The 23,611-nt window shown below is 38.2% G+C and overlaps 1 protein-coding gene, 1 long non-coding RNA gene and 1 pseudogene across 6 annotated transcripts in view; 2 read left to right on the forward strand and 1 right to left on the reverse strand.

The window, feature by feature from the left end:
- AHCYL2 (adenosylhomocysteinase like 2) overlaps nt 1-23,611 on the reverse strand; it is a 149,095-nt gene that overhangs the window by 81,883 nt on the left and 43,601 nt on the right. The window lies entirely within an intron of this gene.
- Nucleotides 1-23,611, forward strand: part of LOC308561370 — a 78,505-nt gene that overhangs the window by 27,239 nt on the left and 27,655 nt on the right. The gene's annotated exons all lie outside the window — the stretch shown is intronic.
- LOC308561986 (transcription factor A, mitochondrial pseudogene) lies at nt 20,937-23,239 on the forward strand (annotated as a pseudogene). The gene is made up of 2 exons: nt 20,937-20,951; nt 22,646-23,239. The product of its transcript is annotated as a transcription factor A, mitochondrial pseudogene (transcript).

Consider the following 23,611-nt stretch of genomic DNA (forward strand, 5'->3'; position numbering starts at 1 on the left):
ATTACAGGCAACATCAAGAGTGGATACACCCAAACTTAGAAATATCTCTCTCTTCAGAAACAGAGGGGAAGAGGGAATGATTATTTTTTTAATACACCCCACCCCTTTGCTATGAAATGAATATATTTTTAAAATTTTTAATAAGCCTTGGCCGGTGTGGCTCAGTTGGCTGGGTGCTGTCCCATGCACCGGGTGGTTGCAGGTTCAATTCCCAGTTGGGGAGCACGCCTGGGGTTGTGGGCTCGATCCCCAGTAGGGGGCGTGCAGAAGGCAGCCGATCAATGTATCACTCTCACATTGATGTTTTTCTCTCTCTCTAAAAATCAATTTAAAAAAAATTTTTAAACTTTAATAAGAAGTCATTCATGTTCACTGTGGAAAATAAACAAAAGACAAAGATCAACCATAATCCCAACATTCAACTATTATCATTGTTGACGATTTAGAATATATCCTTCTGGTAAATTTTATATGCAAAAAATAAGACCATGTTATAACCTTTTTTCATGTAATATATTATTACATATTTCATGTCTATTATATCATTAAGTACTGTAATTGAGAGCATGAATTTTAAAGTCAGACAGACACAACTGGGTTTCAGCTCTTCAACTTATTGTGTGATTTTAGACAAGTTATCTAACCTCTCTTAATGCCTGAGTTTCCTTACATATAAAATGGAAATAGAAAGTGCTTACCTCACAGGCATAGTATTTTAAGGATTAAATAAGATAATAGATAAAAGAACAAATCAAGTACATAGTAAGCACTCAACAACATACCTTTTATTAAGTGGCTAGTATCCACTGAATAAATAATAAATGTATCCTAGCTTATTAAAAATTCCCTACTGTCAAAACAAAGATGTTTCAAAATTTATATTATAAGTAGCAATGCAAGAAACACTGAATCTAAATCTTTACATGTCTGTGATTTTTTAAAAACTAAATTCTTAGAAGTGGAATTCAAAGTCAAAAGGAATAACATGTTTTCTATTGCGAAAGTGCCTTCCAGAAAAACTGTACCAACTTATATTCCCACCTGCATGTATAAAAATATTCATCTCCTCACTTTCATCCACATAGAAATTTTAAAATATTCTTAAAATATTATGCATGTGTTTTTACAGCTTGTGTTTTAGATTTATAAACTATACAATTCTGATAGGAAATTCCATCAATGATGAGAATCATCAATCGGCTGCCTCCTGCACGCCCCCTACTGGGAATCAAGCCCAAAACCCCGGCTTGTGCCCCGACTGAGAATCGAACTGCAACCTATAGAACTGCGGCCCCCTGGTTCATAGGTCGACATGCAACCACTGAGCCACAGCCAGCCGGGCCTAACAGGTAACTTTTGATTGTGAACTCCACATCTATCTGGTTGAGATTTTCTCAACTGTGCTCCCATCTGAGGCTCTTCCTACCCAGCCCTTCCTTTCCTGCCTTCTTTCACAATTGTTAGACTTGGGTCGCACTGTGAAAGCTCTGCCTTTAGAGTTCACAGGTGCTTCCCTACATCTTGTATCTCTAAACTTGTCTTGACATCAGCCTCCCAGAGGGTCTACACTGACCTAGGGAGCATAAGATAATTTAGTTTAATTGAGGAAAGAATCAGCTACCTGTTTAAATGGGACCTGAGTACACGTTCTTTCTTTTTTTAAATCTCACTCAAGGATATGTTTAGAGAGAGAAGGGAGAGAGGGAGGAAAAAAACACCAATGTGAGAGAAACATTGATCGGTTGCCTCCAGTACATGGCCCAAATGGGGATTGGACCCACAACCGAGGCATGTGCCCTGACAGAACATTGAACCCACAACCTTTTTGGTGCACTGGACATGCTCCAACTAACTGAGCTATCGGGCCAGGGCGAAACAATTTTCAATCTCAGCGTACTATGGGCTTTTTAATAATTATTTTACTTGAACACTCAAATACATTTGCCCCAGGAGACAGAGCTAACTCTAAGTAAATAACCATCTTTTTCTTGTCCTGTCTTGAACTGAGAAATAACTCAGAGACCTGGCCAGCAATGAGGGCAATGGTACCACTATCTGGCATTTAAAATATCCTAAAGAACAAATATGTTATCAGCCCAAGGTTTCTTCATTTCCATCACCAGAGAAAATCTCAACTCAAGGATAGATGTTATGCCATCTTGTGACAGGCAACATTCATTTAAATAGGATTTTATATGTAAAGTTTACATTTTGCTTATATCTAGCATCATTCTGTTTCAAAGGGATAGTCTCATGAAATTTGCCAAAGTTTCTAAATTACCGAAACAGAGAATGTATAAAGCCTACAATGACCTGTGTTTTACTTTAGAACCTCAAGAATCATGTTACCTTGTGTGTAGTGCTCAATATACTGTGTGTGGCTAATACATAAAAACCAATCCTCCATAACCTGCCTTCTAGGACAAAAATTCTCTTTAATGACAAGACAAATCAGCAAATTTTCAAGGGAAAGAGCTTCTTAAACCTCACATTTTGACCTTACGGCTTCACTATAAAAAGTTCTGAGGGATGAAGATGACACCATTACCCAAGAACTGTATCAGGACAGTCCGTTTAGAGAGGCATAAATTTGCCTGCCCTTAGTTTCAACTTCCCACAAAGTCCCTGATCCAGGCTAAATAATTCCTCTCTTGTTCTAATGTTAACACTCTTCAGATATTTGGGGGTCTCCCTCTCTCCCTCCCTCTCTCTTTCCGTCTCTCTCAGACCTTATAGTTGCCAGAATTCAGTCTAGCCTGCATGCTTAAAATCTTTAACTGATCTTCATAAATTCATCTATTTATCCCTTTCAGCACTACAGTTGCCCTCAGAGCTCGCCACCTCCTGTTTCTATCTTGCTGACACTGTGCTAAATGTAATACTCCCAGTGGGATCTTGCCAACTCCCTATGCTATGGCACAATTCTTCTTTGTTCGTGCCTAGAATAGCACTGGCTTTCCTTCGACTGCCGGATCACATTCCAAGCCCAAACCAAGCTTGTTATCTGTCATTACTGTCAAGTCTCACTTGCCCTCTGGGGTTTCATCCCCCCCATCAGATCGCTTGTATCTCCTCTTCAGCCTCTGAAACAAGAGTATAATTGCACCCTAATGCTAATTTCCCAGACAATGAATACTGTTCATATTTTGGCCTGATATTAATAATAGAAATTACTTATTGACAATTTTCATACTGAGTTTTTTCCCTTATTGGATTCCTCCCTAAGCTCTTTCCTTGTTAAACCCTCACTCAAACCTATGTTTTCCTTCTAGTAACTGTTTTAGTTAAAACAAAATAGATCGCATGCCCCCCATATTTCCTGTAGTTCAATAAACCTTTACTAACCACCCACCAGATGTGGGAGTTGTGGATAAAAATGAATATATTGCTCAATCATGTGAGCAATGAACAGAGGCTAAAGGACTATAAAACAGGAAGGAACATGGCCAGTGTCTCAGAACCCGACACAAGAGTAAAGAAGAAGTGAAAGGAGGGCGACGGAGGAAAGAAAGTCAGTCCGGTGTCAGCTTCAATAGTGCGGGTGAGATGTCAGAACTTGAAATTTGAAATTTTTCAGGAGGAAAAAAAAAATCAAGATAGCTATTTTCAGGCTTTCACTTACTGAGCATCAACTATGTGAAAGGTGCCGTATTACTTGCTTTCCAGAGTTTAGCTCGTTTAATGGTTCCCATAACCCTGTCAGGTAGACACTAGCATCTTAAATCTAACATACGAGGAATCCAAGGCTCAAATGAAACAAACAAAGCTAAAAATGCAATAAATAAACCAACCACCAAAAGGAGTCAAATTTAGCAAACTGTCCTCTCTACTCTCACTGTGGGTTTTCGAACATTATTCTAGATAGATACCCTTCATCTAGTCACAGCCAGCCTCATTTCCTCTATTTCAACTCATTCATTCAGCAAATACACACTAGGACCTAGAATGTCCTAGACTGTACATAATACTACAGTCAATGCGTTTACAATCTGGTGGAAGATAGATATGACATAAGCACAATAAAATCTATAATGAGAAACTAATAAAAAATTATAAAAGAACAGAGTATTATGAGAAAGCATAAGAGAAGAAGTTAATTTAGAGTTGAGGGAGGAAATATAAGAGACAGCCTCCTGAGAAAATGACATTTGAGACCTAAAGGCAGGATGAGAAAGGATGACCTGAAGGTGAAGCTGCTCTCCTCTCCCGCCGTCTGTGAGGCTGCCACCTGCTACCTCTGGTCGCTTCATCTCATTTGCTGAAAACTCTCACAACTAGCTCATAACTCTGGGTCTTCAAAGTTCGCAGGCATGACGTATCTAACCAAATGCTTGACACCTCAATTCCTTTTTACTTTCTTTAATGACTTCACCTGGCAACCTTGTCAGTACCTATAACTGCTACGCTTTTGAAATCCAAAGTTTAAATAGCGTATTTCATCAAATCTAAGATGCCATTAATTGGAAGACTCACCATTATTTCACATACCAATAAGAAAAAAGTGTTACCACTTAAACTGACTCAACTTCAGAGATGTTAAAATGGAAAAAAATATCCCTAAACTCAACAAGTCATGGTATTTTAACTGATAACAACTTCTGATCCTTTTATCAGTCTCTCACTTGATTTTTTTCCATTATATCTACTCTTTGGCCTTAACTATACACCTCCAGAAACTTGACCCTTTTATACTGTCCCAATCTGTTAGCTCTTGCCTGTTAGCAAAAAAAGAGATTGGGTTTTAGATACATGAATTTAGAGAAGAAATTTTATAACTTCACAGCACTCTTGCGTAGGAATACACAGAAACAGAGAAGGCAGATTATAAGAGTAATCCAGAAACTTGGGGACTGGTAGAGAATAAAAGCCAAGGGAGTTGAAAGTATTTACAGGTGACTAACTGAAATGACCAGCAATTTGTAACTATCAGTATTTATAATTTAATGCTTTAAAATACTTATCTCCAAAATGTACTAGACTGATGACCATAGGCCATCACTGAAATTGTCTGTAATGACCCACACCAGCCTGCCCATATCATGTGGCCCATGTGTCCAGACATCAATACCACATGCCCTTCACCACAGCAAATAATTTTTCATTATAATAATGGCTTATTTTTTAAAATCACTTTAGACTATGTAATTCCATTATCTGAACATTTCTGGCTTTTAAACTCACATAAATAATCTTCTCCAACATATGTAATTATGCACTAAAACATTCTTTTAAACTATCATTCTGGTGTTTTTTATTTAAATTATCTAAACTCTAGAAATAAAATAAAATCAGAACAGATCAGAATCCATTTGTGTGAATAAAGAATCACCTTCTATAAATACAAAGTTGAGTACTTCTACATTATGTGTGTACAACACCCACCTGACAAGTCATAAGAGCATGAAAATAGTCCTAAAACTTGGGAAATTCTCTTCTAGACCATTACCTCTATCAGACATAAGAACTTATTAGTGAATTTTTAAAATGTTTTTAGATATAAAACTGGGGTCAGCTACTTACGGCCTGCAGACCAAATTTGGCACACTGCCTATTTTTGTGTAGCTCACCAACTAAAAATGGTTACTACATTTTCTAATGGTAAAAAAAACACAAAAACACTTAAAAAGTCCTGGCCAGCTGGTGTGGCTCAGTTGGTTGGAGCATTGCCCCATGCACCAAAGGGTCGCTAGTTTGATCCCTGATCAGGGTGTACATGGAAGACAACGGATCTCTCTCTCTCTCTCTCTCTCTCATCAATGAAAAACATATCCTCAGGGTAAGGATTAAAAAAAACACACACTTAAAAAGAATAAATACATCATGGTGCATAGAAATTACATGAAATTCAAATTTCAGTTTCCATAAATAAAGTTTTATTGGAACACAGCCACACTCATTTGTTTATGTATTGTCTATGGCAACTTTTATACTACAACAGCAAAGCTGAGTAGTCAGTTGCAACAAGATTATATGGCCTGCAAAAACTAAAATACTTACTATCTGACACTTAACAAAAAAGTTTGCTCACCCATGGCCATCCCCAAAATAGTCTTATTTTACTGTATGATTAATTCAATGATGGCAGTAACAATTATTTCCAAATGGGCACAAGAGCTTGAACCAAGAGGAATTTAGAAAATGATGACCTTAAGTCAATTAAAATTAACAAAGCTCAAACAGTTTAATAAGTAAATTAGTCTTAATTCAATTGGTAGAATGACAGATATTGAACATACTATTGCTAATATGCTACTTTATAAGGGTTCATCTCTTTGGTTTAGTTATTATAAGCCCTCACCCTGCATCTCTTCAATTATTTCCCAAGCAATCTTTAGTAAGAACTCTCCAAAACTCTAGAAATTTTAGGAAAAGCTACAGAAAGTTATAGTCTTTAGTCACTGCAACCATACCTAGATACCTTCCACAGCTCTCATATTTCCATGTTTAACAAAAAACAAAAAGCAAATGTCCTCATGAAATGCCAAATGAATTGTGGCCAGTAGGTGGAGACGGTTTCTAACTATACTAAAGAAGTAAAATTAGATTGCAGGTTGTAGTGGAAATTTAAACTATCTTCAGATCCTTACCTTGAAATATTTAGTTAATTAGATAGGATGAAGTGATTTTTTTCCTAGTTCAACAGTAAAACCAGGCTACCTCATATTTCCTAATCAGATTTCACTCAGGGATCAGAAATAGAAAGTGCTCTGTTGAACACTCCATTCCCTATAGAACACAAACCTACTTTTATCGGCTAGAATCAATCAAGGTTTTTCTTGTCTTGCCAATATGAAAGGAGTATTTTCCAATCATTTACTCTCAGTAAGGTTAGCATCTCTCCTCTCTTCTTCTCTACTACTCTCTAGCTACTTTATATAAACTGGGAATAACTGACTTGACTACTTGGCAGGTAATGATTTTGATAACACCTCCAAGTCACCATATCAAACACTATTAACCTTCACTCACAAAAAATATCCTTCTCAAAGATTTTTCTCATTTATAAAAAAGAAAAAAATGTTCTTTTATATATTGCAAATGCTAGGAACAGAATTGTGCATCTAATTTCTGGGAGACTAGTCCAGAGCTATAAGGCAATTTCTAGCAGGATGCAAGACGAAACAGGCTGTTTCTATTAGGGCTCAGGCAAAAAAATTCTAAATTTCCTATCTCAACTCCTGACACTTCTGCTATCCAAGCACTCAGTGCCCTGGAGCTGTTCCCTAGCTTTCCAAAGCTCCCAACAGGAGCTTCTCTTTGGGGTTGGTCTGCGCTACACTTTTTCAGTAACTCTAATTTCAGTAGTATGCACAACTCAGCCAGGTTTTAAGATGAAGCTTATTTCAAAGTAAAGCATACTAAGTGCAAAGGACTCACAGGCAACCCCTGCCACCATCACTACCCAGGGGATATATGTAATACATTGGAATAAAAGAACAGTGATGTCTTCCAGAAGCTCCCTCTCTCTGGAGCAGCCATCTCTCTACAATCCTTTCCTGATACATCCCCAACCACCCTATGCATAGTCACACACATTTTGCTAGGGATATAATATACACACTCACACACATGGTCTTGACAAGTTGACTACCTACTTCAAAAAGGTTGACCTATCTTACACTAAATCTAAGAAAGAACATAAACTAAAGCCTCTAAAAACTCTAACTCATCAAGCCAGGGTAAAAACTCTAATTTAGCAAGTTGAATTTAATATAAAAATACACACTCATTGCCTTTACAAGGCTGTTTCCAAGTACCATTTCTTTTGAGTATTGTTCTAAACCACTTAGTCTCAGAAGCCCCTTAAATTTTTCTTTTATTTCAGGTTATGTGAAATATAGGTATAAGCATCCTAACCTTTCCATTTTAATAAGCCTCAGGCATTTACTCTCTATCAATTACATGGATCACCCCAAGAAGCCAAACTATTTAAATCCAATGAAAGCCAACATGGCACCAGAAAATAATTTTATCTTTTTCCCCTGGATTTTTCTGATCTTTTGAGAAAGTACTTAATTGGAAGAAAAGTCTGGTTGATGGTAAATTAAGGGGTACAATGGTCCTTCATTACCTCTCCACTACTGCTCCTATTATTTCCTTAATCTTCTACTTTCAACCAAATATCTGTTTTGAGTAATCCTAAATGATTCCCCAAAAATTAAACTCTCATTACCACAATTCCAAGTCCCCAATCAATTTCTTTAAATAACACATACCAGAAGGGGTAAGACTGAAGGAGCAGAGCCAAGAGGCTGGCTTAAAGTACTAAGCTTCCGAGATCTAAAACAGCTATAAATTTATCCAGAATCAACTTAGCAAATAAAAACAATAGTAGGAATGTAAAGAGACTTTTGAGAAAGGGACTAACCTATTTTTATCCTGATTTTGGCCAAAATACTTAAGCCAGTGGCTTTATACATACACACACACATGCACACGCACACGCACACACACACACATACACACGCACACCAGCAATGCCAGGAACTGTTGGGAGAATAAAGGATTGAGAGCAAAATCTTCCTAGTTAGAGACAATTTGAGTTCCACCAGGGCACCAGGTAATCCTTGGGGAATGCCTGTAGACAGAACCTCATTTCAAGTTGTTTCTCTGGCCATTCATTGTCTTCACCCTAAGACAATAATTAGGCATAATTCTATAACTGTTTTTACTAAACATTCACACACTCATTTATTGTGTGCCTGAGCTGAGTGCACTAGTTGCAGTTTCCTGTCTCAACCGAGGGACATGGACTGACTCATATGGCACATTTTTAAAGCTGCTGCTCTGCAATGGCACATCTCTCTAAAACCTTCATCACAATAAATTTAGTTAAATCTTTGAAAACCAGATTGCTCTAGCTTCACAGCACAAGTCTGGCTGCTCGGCTTCAATTCCCTGGCGAGAGGAGAGGAGCTGTGCTCTATTAGGAACCCCGCTTGCCTAATCAAGCTCCTTCCCAGAGAAAGGGGTCAAGGAGAGTAACTGCTGTGCCATTTCCAATTCTTCCTTCCAAGAAATGCCTCTGATTGACAGATGCTATTTCTTTGAGTTCCAATGGCCTACTGCCAAGATCAACTAATTGTTCCTTAGTTAAAAGAATGATACCAGTCCACCAAGCTACATGACTCTCCATATTCATAATACATCATATTTCATTTACATTTCTGAAGTTTTATAAGTTTCAAGACTCTCATTTTCTTTCTCTCAATACCCCACTGGGAAGGTAGAACAGGTGCTGTAGTATCCTTATTTTACATACTGGGAAGCTGCAACAAAGGCAACATATCACTTTTCCAAGATGCATACACATGGTAGGTGGAGGATCTAAAACTCTAATTATCTTATAGTCCTGTGATTTCCTAACATTACATAGCTTTGCAAGCTCCTTAGTATGGCTACTAATCCCATTATCTGCTCCAACTTATTGAAATATTTACTACAGACGACAAGCGTGTAGTGTAAATGGTGTAGTGTAGTAGTAGAAAGTGATATCTGGATACTGAGATGGGTTCAAATAACAGTGTTGCCATTGTTGGCCTTAAACAAATAGACAGCCAGGTATTTCTCCGACAAAATGGGTTTATTTGGGAACAAAGAATTCTAATTTGGGGCTTGCGGCCTAATGGTGAACCACACCCAAGTCCAGAGAAACAAAGGAGGGGAATGCTTGTTTATGGATTTGGGAGGGGCTGTTATATGAATCCATTGGAAGGAACTGAAAGTTCAAAGTATAGTGACTTTTCAAGGCTGAATTACGGCTTTCTCCCGCTGGCTGAGCTGTTACTGGACAAGGAGGAATCTTTTCTGCCTCCTGCTCAGGTAATAAAGTAAAATCCCTTCTTGTTGGAGATGCAAGGTGTGTCTCTTACTGTTGGAGTCAGCAGTGTGCACTGAGTGACACATGGGTGAGAGTTTTCTACCCTCCAGGCTTTATTTTAAATGAGGTTTGTGTTTTAATTTTCACACCACTTAAGGTGACTTAGGGTAAATCGAAACTCGCCTCACTTTCTTTATCTGTAAAATTCCACCTACTTCACAAAACTGAAAGAATGAAATGTTAACACATATTAAATGCCTGATACAGTACATAAAAGGTACCCAAATGTTAATGCCTTTCCCTGAACAGCCCTAAACAGATCACCTGCCTCTTCAGAGAGTCTAACAGCTGATTTCAGCAACCCCTAAAAATGAAGGGATAAAGATTAGGGAAATTGTAGTAACATTTCCCTGGCACTTCTCTCAGACATGTGGGTGGTTTTTGGTTGTCAGTCTAACCAGCAGCTTTTAGAGATGCAGTCAAACTAATTAAGAAAAAAAATAGGAAAAGCAAATGTGTCCAAATAAATAACATTTATCATGGGCACACGAAGTAACTGTTCTACCAACCAGACATATATTTGAAAGCCAGATATAATACATAATACACCATTCACTCTCCCAATAAAGAAGAGATGAATAAATGTTACTTAAACTCAAAATTAACTGGCTAGATCCATACAAAGAAAAATATTATGAACATTAATCTAAACAATCCTCTTTATTACTACCAAACAAGCTAAATGGGATAAAGCACCACACTTAACAACCAATAAATTAATAACCATGTTGACTGAAATAAGCTCCTAAAAGCGAATCAACAGCCTCTAAAATTAATTTTAGTTTAGAACAAATCACATCTGAGTCTTCCCATTACCATATATAAATTCATACTAAACCAACTCTTTCCTGGGATTATACTAAGTTTCAATAGATAGTTAAGAGACAATTACTATATAATTTTTTTGTTGCTGTTAATCCTCGCCTAGGATATTTTTTCCATGGATTTTTTTTTTTTAGAGAGTAGAAGGGAAGGAGGGAGAGAGACTAACATCGATATGAGAGAGACACATCGATTGGTTGCCTCCCACATGTGCCCGACCAGGTTGGGGGTTGAACCTGCAACCCAGGTTCGTGTTCTTGACTGGGATTCAAACCCAAGACCCTTCGGTGCTCAGGCCAACACTCTAACCACTGAGCAACACCCGCCAGGGCAAGAGACGATTACTACAAATACCTGAATGATTCAACATGTTAAGCCCCTGACCTAGAAGAATTTAATTTGTTCTTGCTGTTTTTATTGTTTTTCTGTTTGAAAAAAGTTGTGTGTGTGTTGGGTTGCCTGAGATAAGTTTTATTCTGTAGTTATAATCAATCCATGGCTTCTACTAGAACATTTTCAAGGCCATATCCAGACACTGATATTGATTGAAGGGGCATACATATATTTGCATATAACTTACGTATGCTGCAAGAGTATTTTTTACCTCTCAGACTTGGGAAATAAGCAAGGTATTACTTATAATAAATTTAGCAGTTATTTCTTGGTTTCCTTTTTAAAAAATTCCTTTTCCTCAATTGTTAAATCTGAGCTTCCCAAAACTAAAGTTTCAAAGATGAAAAGAAAAAAATACTATTAGGTGTCTTTGCTATATCCATTTGAAGTGGTTAAGCAATATGCTTTAAAAGTAATGTTTCTCAATCTACAAGTTATAAAACTGTGTCCCAAATAACTTATTCCCAATATGTTATTATGAATATATTAAATTAGATTAAAAATATTCCTTATTAATGTCACTTTCATTCTCAGACAGCAGTCCCCTTTTATTTGCCGGGGATACATTCCAAGACCCCCAGTGGATTCCTGATACAGCAGATAGTACTGAGCCTATTTATACTATGTTTTTGCCTATATACATACACTTTATAGCTTCTATTTGGTATATTCAAATTGCCAGTATCACCACTCTTGCGCTTTGGGGCCGTCATTAAGTTTAAAATAAGGGTCACTTGATCACAAGCAGTGTGATACAGTGACAGTCAATCTTTTTTATTTTTTTAAATTTATCTTTATTGTTGAAAGTATTACAGGTGTCCCATTTTTCCCCCCCAATTGGCCCCCTCCCCCCCTCCCCAGGCCTTCAACCCATCATTGTCTGTGTCCATGGGTTATGCATATATGCATATAACTTCTTTCTCTTCCCACCCTCCACATCCTCTGAAATATGATCGTCTATTGCCTGTGTCAGTGTCTCTGGATCTATTTAGTTTGTCAGATTCTTTTGTTCATTAGCTTCTTCTTAAAGAAGACCCTTCAACATTTCCTGTAGTGCTGGTCTGGTGATCATGAACGTCTTTAGCTTTTTCTTATCTGTGAAGCTCTTTATCTGACCTTCAGTTCTAAATGATAGTTTTGCTGGGTAGAGCAATCTTGGTTGTATTTCCATATTTTTCATCACTTTGAATATTTCTTGCCACTCCCTTCTGGCCTGCAAAGCTTCTGCTGAGAAATCAGCTGACAGTCATATGGGTGCTCCCTTGTAGGTAACTAACTGCTTTTCTCTTGCTGATTTTAAGGTTGTCTCTTTGTCTTTAACTTTTGGCATTTTAATTATGATGTGTCTTGCTGTGGGCCTCTTTGGGTTCCTCTTGTTTGGGACCCTCTGTGCTTCCTGGACTTGTAAGTCTATTTCTTTCCCCAGGTAGGGGAAGTTTTCTGTAATTATTTTTTCAAATAGGTTTTCAATTTCTTGCTCTCTTTCCTTTCCTTCTGGTACCCCAATAATACGAATGTTGGGCCTCTTGAAGTTGTCCTAGAGGCTCCTTATGCTATCTTCATATTTCTGGATTCTTTTTTCTTTTTGCTCTTCTGGTTGGGTGTTTTTGTTTCTTCATGTTCCAAACTGCTGATTTGATTCTCCGTCCTCTACTCTACTGTTGATTCCCTGTAAATTATTCTTCATTTCAGATCGTGTAGCCTTCATTTCAAATTGGTATTTTATTATGTCATCGACTTTCTCAATTATTTTCATCATACTCTTACTAATATCCTTGAGCATCCTTATAACCATTATTCTGAACTCTGTTTCTGTTAGCTTGCTTGGGTCTATTACATTTAGTTCCTCTTCTAGAGATTTCTTCTCTTTGGGACATGTTCTTTCCTTTGGGACATGTTTCTTTGCCTCCGCATTTTGGCTGCTTCCTCGTATTTGTTTCTATATATTAGGTAGAGCTGCTATGTGTCCTGGAATGTGTAGAGTGGCTTTGTGTAGTAGGTGTCCTGTAGGGTCCAGTGGCTCAGCCTCCCCGGTCACCTGAGCTGGGCCTTCTAGGTGCTTCCCTGTGTGGGCTGTGTGCACTGTCCTGTTGTAGTTGAGCCTTGGTTGCTGTTGGCGTCCCTGGGAGGAACTGACCCCCAGACAAATCAGCTGTCAGGACCAGCTGCAACTATAGCCAAAGAGCTGCTATGCTGGAGACACCCCTATGGAGCAGAATTTACTTCAGTGCTTTGGTGTTCATCAAATGCACCCCTTGAGCGTGTCACTCATGGATATGGTAGGGTTGTAATCCAGCGTGGTCGAGTCTGACCACCAGGTGCACTGTCTCTGAGGCCTCCGGCGAGGTGCCAAGTCAGCCTATGCCAGTGCCTTGCCCAGGGCCACCCAGCATAAGCTACTCAGCAAACCGTAGTTGGCTGCTACTTGTGCTGGGCTTGGAGGTATCCAGGAGAGGCCAAGCTATGAGCCAATGCAGGCTGCCGCTAGTGCCAGGCCTGGGGCCATTTATCAAACCATATGGGGCAGCTGCTGCTTGTTTGAGATTTTAGGAAAGTCCTAAGCATGAAGCTCGAGAGGCCACTTGAACAGAAAAGCCCCTGGAAATGGCCTGGATGAGCTGCAGGTGGGGGGGGCGGGGCCTCCGGGAATCACGGGGCAGAGCAATGGCCTCCGCCAGCCCTTCTGCCTGGGAGGAAGCGGCCCCTCCGCCTCTCACCCAACTTCAGGCAGGTTAGTTCCTCCCTGAGTGTGCCAGGTTCCTTTCAAGCTGTTGCCCGGCGCTGGGCTCAGAGGGAGAGTCTGAAGTGAGTCCGTGCTGGGCCCTTTAAGAGGAGCTGCTGGGGCTCCCGCAGCCTCCATGATCCTCAGCAACAGTCCCGCTGGTTTCACAGCCTGGAGTTGTGGGGACGTCTCTTCCCAGCCCTGGAGCCCTGGGCTGGGGGCCTGCTGTGGGGCTGGGACCCCTCGCTCCTCCAGGAGACCCCCACTGCCAAGATTTCCTCTGGGGTTTCAACCGTGGCACCAGGTGTGGGCCCGAGGCGCGTCTCCGCCCCTCCTACCGGTCTCAGTGCTGCTTCAGCTCCCTGGCTGTGGGGCTTCTGTTCAGCTGGATCTCAGGAGGCTCAGAGTGATGGTGGTTCTGTATCTTAGCTGTAATTTTGATGTGGTTGCGGGAGGCGGCGGGTGCAGCTGTTACCTACGCCATCACCTTGTTTTTCCTCCGACAGTCAGTCTTATACTGGAGATGTCTACTAAATGACTAACAGAAGGGCAGCATCCATAGCATGGATACACTGGAGAAAGGGATGATTCATGTCCCAGGTGGCACTAGGTGGGACACAGTGGGATTGCTCAGGATTTCCTCATACTACTCAGCATGGTACACAATTTGAAACTTATGAATTGTTTATTTCTAGAATTTTTAAAATATTTCCATTTAATATTGACAATGGGTAACTGAAACCATGGAAAGCAAAACTGTAGATAAGGGGGGCCTATTGTATTACATTCAATTTTACTCAGTTGGGGGAAAAGGAGTGACATAGCCATTCAGCAAGGAATTCTGCACAACCAGCAGACTCCATTATATATACTACAGCCTCAGCTGGGACAATTACTGATTATCATACTGGTTCTGAGTTACTTTCTCTTTATCATGCATAAGTTCATAATAACAAAGGAAGCAAGAAGAGATGAGGAAAATAGGCCAACCAACTTTGGAAGGTTCATGTGTGTCAGTAACCACAGAAACAAGTTACAATTTCCTAATCAAAGAAAGAGATGGCGAACAAATCAGTTATAAGCACTGTTTCTACTAATTTTTTTTTTTAATATATCTTTATTGATTTCAGAGAGAGGAAAGGAGAGGGGGAGAGAGATAGAAACATCACTGATGAGAGAGTCATTGATCGGCTGCCTCCTGCATACCCCCAACTGGGGATCGAGCCCGCAACCCGGGCATGTGCCCTGACCAGGAATCGAACCCCGATTGCCTGGATCCTAGGTCGACGCTCAAGCGCTGAGCCACGCCCGGCCGGGCTCTACTAAAAATTTTAACACTTGCAAATTACATGAATTCTACTTTTTGTTTTACAATAGAACATAAGATAAGAGCTTATTTTTAGTAGTCCATATATACTATATGCCTTAATATTTACCTATGAAATGATGACCTAAGGAAAAAAATTAAGATTTGTTTTTCTGGGAATAAAGTTTCCTTAAAAGAAAAAAACTGCCTTAGCCATAATTACATATCGTTATAAAATGACCGATTTTATGACACTAAATGAAAAATTTTATTATACTATGACCATAAAATCCTTTTATGAACACCCATCCCATCCTGCAAAAAAAGTCTGTAGTAAAGTCACTAATTTAACAGCACTGGCTCTGGAGAAAGAACAAATGAGCTGAATCCTGGCTCTAGCAATCACTAGTTGTGTAACCTTAGGCAAGTTACGTAATCTCTGCACCTCATCCTACCTACTTAATAAGGTTGTGGTAAGAATAAATATCATATATATTTCACATAAAAGTGCTCATAACAGTGCCAAGCATATTGTAGGTAAAGTTAATTCTGTTTTACTTTCCTGCATAAATTTTTTGGGTTTTATGAAATAAATCAATAAACTCATGGGGAACATGTGTATGATGATGTGAATGGTCCTTGCCATTTATATTAAAGGAGATAAGAACGGGGGTGGGGGCGGCTGGGGAGGATGCTTTCAAATGTTATTTATCTTATAGCAAGAGAAGTAGAAACAAAGATTCTGACTTATTCCTTTAAACAAAAATGTAATGAAAAGATTCACTGGAAACAATGGAGTAAACAACTCCATGTCTGCCAACAAAAACATGCCTTTTGCCCTAACCGGGTGGCTCAGTTGGTTGGAGCGTTGTCCTGTGCACCAAAAAAGGTTGCAGGTTCGATTCCTGTTAGGAGAACATAAGGGAGGCTGTTTCTCCCTCACATCGATGTTTCTCTCTCTCTTTCTCCACTCTCTAAAAATCAATAAAAACATATCCTTGGGTGATGATTAAAATAAATATAAATAAATAAAAACAGCCCTAGCAGGTTTGCTCAGTGGTTAGAGCACTGACCCTCGGACTGAAGGGTCCCAGGTTCAATTCTGGCCAAGGGTATGTACCTTGGTTGCAGGCTGAACCCACAGCCCTGGTCGGGGCGCTTGTGGGAGGCAACCAATCAATGTGTCTCTCTCACATCAATGTCTCTCTCTCTCTCCCCCTTCCACTTTCTCTGAAAAGCAATGGAAAAAATATCCTCGGGTGAGGATTATAAATAAATAAATACATACCTTTTTCTTTTGCATTCACCCAAAATATTTTTCACTGTTATATCAAACTTTTTTCAGATCAAGCAAGGAAGCCACACTTGACACTATTCCTCTGTCATGCCTCTAAAATGAACTCATATTTTTAAATTCTGCTCAGAACATTCATTCATTTGACAAACATTTATTGAAAGCCATGCACTGGGTACCAAGAACACAAAGATAACTAAGACATGCCCTCATTTTCAAGTTTAATCTATTAGAAGAAACAAATATGTAAAATTACTAAAAAAGGAATAATGTGTAATCATAACAGCAATGAATTGAAACATTTTAAAATGTTTAAATCTAGGACTTCATAATGATAGAAAAACAAAACAAAAACCCTAGTTCGTCACCATTGGAGAATGCTAGTGAACCCAATTCATTATTTTGGAAATTGGTAAATAAAAGGAAAGAATCAAGCATTCATCTTAATTTTCCTATTGGAAACCATACCACTGGGTAATCAAGTACTAGATAAGAGGAAGTTTCTCTTTATAGAAGTATTCCATCTAATGAAGAACGATAGATTGGAATATCACCATTTTGCAGCTCTTCGTGATTTAATGAATCTAAGTAAAGATTGTCAGTACCTACTGACATCACAAAAAGAGAGTTAGATATTATCCACCTCCTAATGGAAGTACATACCACTCATGAAGAAGTCTGAGCAAACTCTAAATCTTAACTACTAATTTACAGGAAATGCAGAGGACAAAGGAACATGTTAAAAGAGATGCAAATCAGCAACACTCAGAATCAAGGAAACTGCAAGAAAAATGATTTAGTTTCTCCAACAAAAAATTATAAAAAGACAAAAAGAGATGGAGAATCTTAAGAGCAAATTAACCAACTGCACTGTACAACATTTATATGTATGAATGACATAATCAGGGAAATGCACACACTCACTGGGTTTTTGATGCTATTAAAAATTACTGTTAATTTTTTTAGTGTGGTAACAGAATTGTGGTTATTTACTTAAAGCCCTTATCTTTTTAACATATATAGATGAAATTATAAAATGTCTAGAATTTGCATCTAATAATCTGGGGTGTGAGTGAAGTGGGTATGGGTATACATGAAACATTTGGTCATGAATTAACAATTGTTGAAGGTCGGTGATGGGGTACATGTTTGACATTTCCTATTTTAAAAAACATTAAAAGAAATAGTAAAGATCAAAATGACATTTTGATCATTTTTGAGAAAGAGAAAGAATGTAAAAGCACTTAGCCTGTACATCACAAGTACTGGTTATAATTATTATAAAGCTTAAGGATTAGATGACCTCTCAGGTACTTTCAAATCTGAAAATTTAAAATTAAAAGCCTATGACTAGATTATCTTTAAAGGTCATTTTTATCTCTAATATTCTTTGATTCTTCCCCAGGGATCTGGCTCAATTTTCTTCTCCCACTGGTTAACAAAACACTACAAAAACACTGAACAACTACTACTTTTACAAAGCACATGAACTGGGACTGATTCCCAGTTCAGTGCTTGGAGGTTTCAGCTATACCACCCACTTCAATTCTGGAGTCTGAGTGTTGCACTGTTTAAATAGTCAGTACTCACTAAACACATGGAAAATTTTGCTTTACCCAGTGGTGATAACTCTTGTGTTTCTTTTCCCCCTACACACAGTTTGGGAACAGTGGTCCAGAAATCTCTGGAGGTAATGAGATACTTTCAGGGTGTGCTTGAGATCAAAAGTATGTTTGTTCATGGTAATACTCAGATGATATTTGCCTTTTTTACTCTCATTATCTCATAAGTGTACAGTGAAGTTTTCCAGGGATACATGATGTGTGGCAAGACACCAGATTGAATGCAAAAGTAGATATGAAATCCAAGCTGGTTTTTTTTGTTTTGTTTTGATTTCTGTTTTTTAGTTTTTTAAATATATCTTTTATTGATTTCAGAGAGAGGAAGAGAGAGGGAGAGAGATAGAAAGAAACATCAATGATGAGAGAGTCATTGATCGGCTGCCTCCTACACACACCCAACTGGGGATCAAGCCTGTAACCCCAGGCATGTGTCCTGACCGGGAATCGAACTTCAATCTCCTGGATCCTAGGCTGATGCTCAACCTCTGAGGCATGCCTGGTTGGGCCCAAGCTGTTTTTAATAAGGCCAGATATCAACGAGATTTGCAAAAATATAAAACTATACCTTTTTTCCCATTAAATATTTTATTATTTTTGAAAAAATAGTTATTTTTCATAAAAACATTATTTATGTTAACACGTAATGGGGCTTATTACTTTCAAATAAAATATATTTTTAATTTCTCAGTTTAAAATAAAAGTAACATGTTTATTTTTATCTTAAATAAATAAATTTAAATTCTGTTTTAATTCCTAATACAGTAAATACTAATAGATATAAACTCATATGCACCAAGGCTCTTTAAATCTTCAAATTTTCAGAGTGTAAAGGATCCTGAAACCAAGAAGTTTCAGAACTATGCCCTAGAACACACACAACTGTCTGATTATGTTTGTTACACTATCACCACACATTACCATTACATTTTTAAAAAATATATCTTTATTGATTTCAGAGAGAGGAAGGGAGAAGAAGAGAGAGAGAGAGAAACATCAATGACGAGAGAGTCATTGATGATCGGCTGCCTCCTGCACACTCCTGACTGGGGATTGAGTCTGCAACCAGGGCATGTGCCCTGACCGGGGAATCAAACCTTGATCTCCTGGATCCTAGGTCAATGCTCAACCGCTGAGCCACGCCCCGCCAGGCTACCATTACATTTTACGTTGTATAACCTCAGTTCCTTCATTTTTATTGTGCTCTAAAACTAGTTGGTTTGATATACATAGAATTTAGTTGAGGGGTGTCCTGTTTTAAAGAAAGAGAGGATTACTTCTCATAATTATAAAAATAATTTTAATCACATGGATTCTACAAGATCAGGAAGAACATTTCCCTTTGGAGAGAGGTTGGCAGCAAGTCCAAGGACCTAAGTTCTTTTTTGTGTGATCTTTTTGCCTTTTTATTAAGACTTGCCAGTAGTGGAAGTTAGAGTCCTCAATCCCAGTTCCCTACACCATGGGAAGACTTTGGCAACAATCCTTCCAGATCAGGGTAGGAAAGCTGGTCATCTCAGGACACAGAGAGCTGTTCATTTCCTCCATTAGGAATCTCTATGCACTGATCTCTGCCCAATTATTCAAACAAAACTTAAAGTTTAATTCAGTTCAACAAACCTGGGTGAACTCTTGAAGGAATGACTCAAGGAGGCCACAGATGAGACAGAAAGAAAAGATGCAGCCCTAAACATAGCTGATGCTAACTGTAAACACACATATATACACACATATATACATCAGGGAGGCTATATACGTAAATACATCAAGGAGGCCACAGGTGGGACAGAAAGAAAAGAATATAGCCCTAAACAGCTGGTGCTAGGAGTAAACACATACAAACACACATCTAAATGCAACCGCATACAGTCGGCTATCCCATCCTCACTAACCCCTGAGCAGCTCTGGACCCTTCTGTATCATGTTTTCTAATCTTTTTATACTCCAAGGCATTTTAACTGTATTTCACCTTTATATACTTTCCTTCTTTGAAAAAAAATCTTTAAAATAATTTTCATTCCTCTTCTTTTCAATTAATCAACAATTGCATAGTGAACACAGAGAGAAGAGAAAGCAAGAGTGAAAGTGACAAGCTAGAATCCTTCAGAAGGATTCCCCCCCTCCCTCCTCCCCAGAAAGGTGAGAATCACACTGCCTCAGGAAAGCTTCCCAAGCAGCTAGTCCAAGCCTGTCTACCCCATCTAGAGGTTGAATTTTCCTATTCTTTGCTCTTGTCAGATGACCCGGCTTCCTCTCTGAGAAGACTGACAAACTCTTTATCTTAACTTCAGAATCACTCTCTACTCAAAAATCAGTCCCTACTCTGTATCTTCCTTTCCTTTATTTCTTCCATCAAAAGAATCCATGTCCTTATCACTTCCTTATTCAGCTAGAACACAGTCTTCCTGCCCCAGGAAATCTTGCAAATAAATTATTTATAATAAAATAATACCCAGGTTAAATAATTCATTAACTAGGGTAAAGGACAATGCTTCCTTTTTTTTAATGACTCAATTGTAGAAGGGTTTAAAGATATTAAGATGGTTTTAATATTTGGATCTTCATTTTGTTTTTTAAAGCCTCAGGATGTTAAATGTTTCTTTATTCTATTCCTGGGAGGTTTCTTTCCTAATGTCACAAGATCAAATCAGACCAGATTAGTAGACTCGTTATAAAGCAAAAAATGACCACCTGATGCTATTTGGAAGCTATTGTGAAATAAGATAGTGATATGGAGTTCAGGTCTCGGGGCATGTAGTACAAGAAGTACTGTTCTATTCATACAATTACAGAACATAATAAATCTCTTTGTTTTAAAGATAACCACCGAACTCTGCTAGAATCAAAGCTAAAGGAATTACCTAAAACACAGTCAAAATATAAAACTTTAGTCTCTCAAAATGTTTGAGATGAAGGTAAAGTTTATTTCAAGTCTTGAAAATTTTAATAACTACCTTTGAAAAATATACCTGTTTGGTTTATGTATTTACCATGAAACATATATGATAAACATATTTATCATAAAAAATATAGAAAATAGGGACTTTCACTTCCAGCCAATATGGAGTAGCAGGTATATGATTTACTTTCCTATCTGAACCATACAAGTGAAAAACAGACAAAATATATAAAACAGTGGTTTTGAGGACCCTGCTCAACAGGCAAGCAGTGAAGGATAGTGAACCCTGAGAGAGAGGAAACAAGTGAGGTGAGGTCTATGAATGCCTCAGCCTACTGCCTTGAGTCCATTTCCAGGGCACAGGTCAGGGAGGAGGAACCCAGGTAGAGCCCAGCAGACTCTCTTAGTTGAGATGAAGCTGAGAGTCAAGCGAGACGAAGACAGAGTTTACAGGACAGAGTGCTGGAGAAGAAAGGGCTGTACAGATAGAAGACTCTGGAGATGTGTGGTAGGCACCCCTCAAGTAATCATCAAAGTACCGATAAGTGATTATATGTAAGAAACCATTCAAAGGGTTAGAGGGAACACTAACTGGCACTCAAACAGAACATGAATAATGCCTATTCCTACCAGCCAGAGTGGAAAACCCCATAATTTATAGTGCACAGGGTAGTGTATTCAGAAAGGTCTTGGGAAATAATTATCATAGAGGGAAAACTTCTCTGGCCCCACCTAACACATCTTAAAAGCAAGACCAGAAAGGGTCAAACTATATTTCTAACTTAACTGTGATACAGAAGAAAAAAAAAGAAAAGGATCTAGTACCCAAAAGGTAAAATTCACAATATTTGGAGTCCAAGCAAATTTATGAGACAGACAAAGCAGCAGAAAAATATAATCTATAAAGAATTAAAAAATCAATCAGGGGAAATAAAGAATTGACACAAATGTTAGAATTAGCAGACAAGGGGATTAAAACAATTATATCTGTAGTCTATATTCAAAAAACTAAGTAGAAACATAGAAGTGATAAAGGCCTAAATCAAAGTTTTAGAGAGAAAAAGTATACAATGTAAGGGATGAAAAATACACTGAATAGAATGAACAACAGATTAGACAAAACAACATAAGAGATGAGTGAACCTGAAGACACAACAAAAAAATTATCCAAAACTAACCAAAAAAGGGCGGGGGGGGGGGCGGGGGAAGACTATCAGGGAGTTGAGGGAACACTTTAAACAGTCTAATATGTATGTAATTTGAGCTCCTTCAAGCACAGGGAAGAGGGACAGAAAAATATTTTTTTAAATGGCCAGATTTTCCAAATTTGATGAAAACAATAAACCCATAGGTCCAACATGCTCAATGAACCCCAACAACAAGAACACAAGGAAAATTACATCAATAACATAATAATCAAATTGTTCAAATCACTAATTATAAGAAACCTTAAAGGCAGCCAGAAAAAAAAAGACATTATATATACAGGAGAAAAGATAAAGATGACAACAGAAACAATACAAACAAGTTAACAGTGAAGCAACAGTTTTAAAGTAATGGAAAAAAGAATTCTATACTCAGCAAAAAAGTATCTTTCAAAAACAAAGGTGAAATAAAGACATTTTCAGATATACAACAGAGTTCATTACCAGCAGGCCCACACTAGAAGAAACATTAAAATAAATCCTTTGGCCAGAGGGGAAACACCAGGTGAAAATTTTAAGTCTGCACTCTCCCTTCAGTTTTGTGTACATGCTGGAATGATTTTCATCCACCTTGAGTAGTTATCCAAAGAAGCCTATGACCTCATACACTTGATTTTCTAAAGAACAGCTACCCATATTTAAAGCTCAAGACCCAAATTCGAGAAATTCAGAACTAATTTTAAAAATCACGGAGTTTTGAAGGGAACTTCCTAATTCAGAAGGAAAAATATATGAAGATGCTTACAAGGCAGACTGCAGGCATACAAAGAGATTATAAAAGAAAGTGATAATAAAAAAGAGAGAGTTAACACTCCTTGGAAAACCAAAAAGACCTTGCTCAGCTTATAACGTTTTCATATTTGAATGCTTCCAAGAAACTAGGGGTGGTGAGACACAGTTAAAGCTGAAGACTGTAAATGAAAGCTGGAAAAATCTCTCTAGTTCTCAAAATCAAGTATATATTCAACTTGCCGAAGATGATAAAATTTGTTATTATAATGAAATCAAATCTTGGGAAAAACAAATGATTAAAGTTGGACGTAATGATCTTCTTTGTAACAAAGTGAAGCCTCAAGCAAAAAGCACTAAGGAGTATTGAGTAGAAGATGAGTTATGTTCAAAATGGATAGACACAAGAAACCATTAGGTCTCAATATCTAAAACTGTTATAAAATTAGAAGGATAGCCTGGCTGGTGTGGCTCAGTGGTTGAGCGTCAACCCATGCACCAGGAGGTCGCTGGTTTGATTCCTGGTGAGGGCACATGCCTAGGTTGCTGGCTCAATCCCCAGCAAGGACGTGCAGGAGGCAGCCCATCAATGTTTCTATCTCTCTCTCTCTCTCCATTCCTCTCTAAAATCAATAGAAACATATTTTTTTAAAAATTAGTAGGATAAAGTTGGGAAACATTTTATACTTAAATTCCTTTTTCTTTAGCCCAAGGACTCGGTCAGTTCAATACATTTTATATT

The sequence above is a fragment of the Miniopterus schreibersii genome, assembly GCF_964146895.1.
Source record: "Miniopterus schreibersii genome assembly, chromosome: 9".
Taxonomy (NCBI): Eukaryota; Metazoa; Chordata; class Mammalia; order Chiroptera; family Miniopteridae; genus Miniopterus; species Miniopterus schreibersii.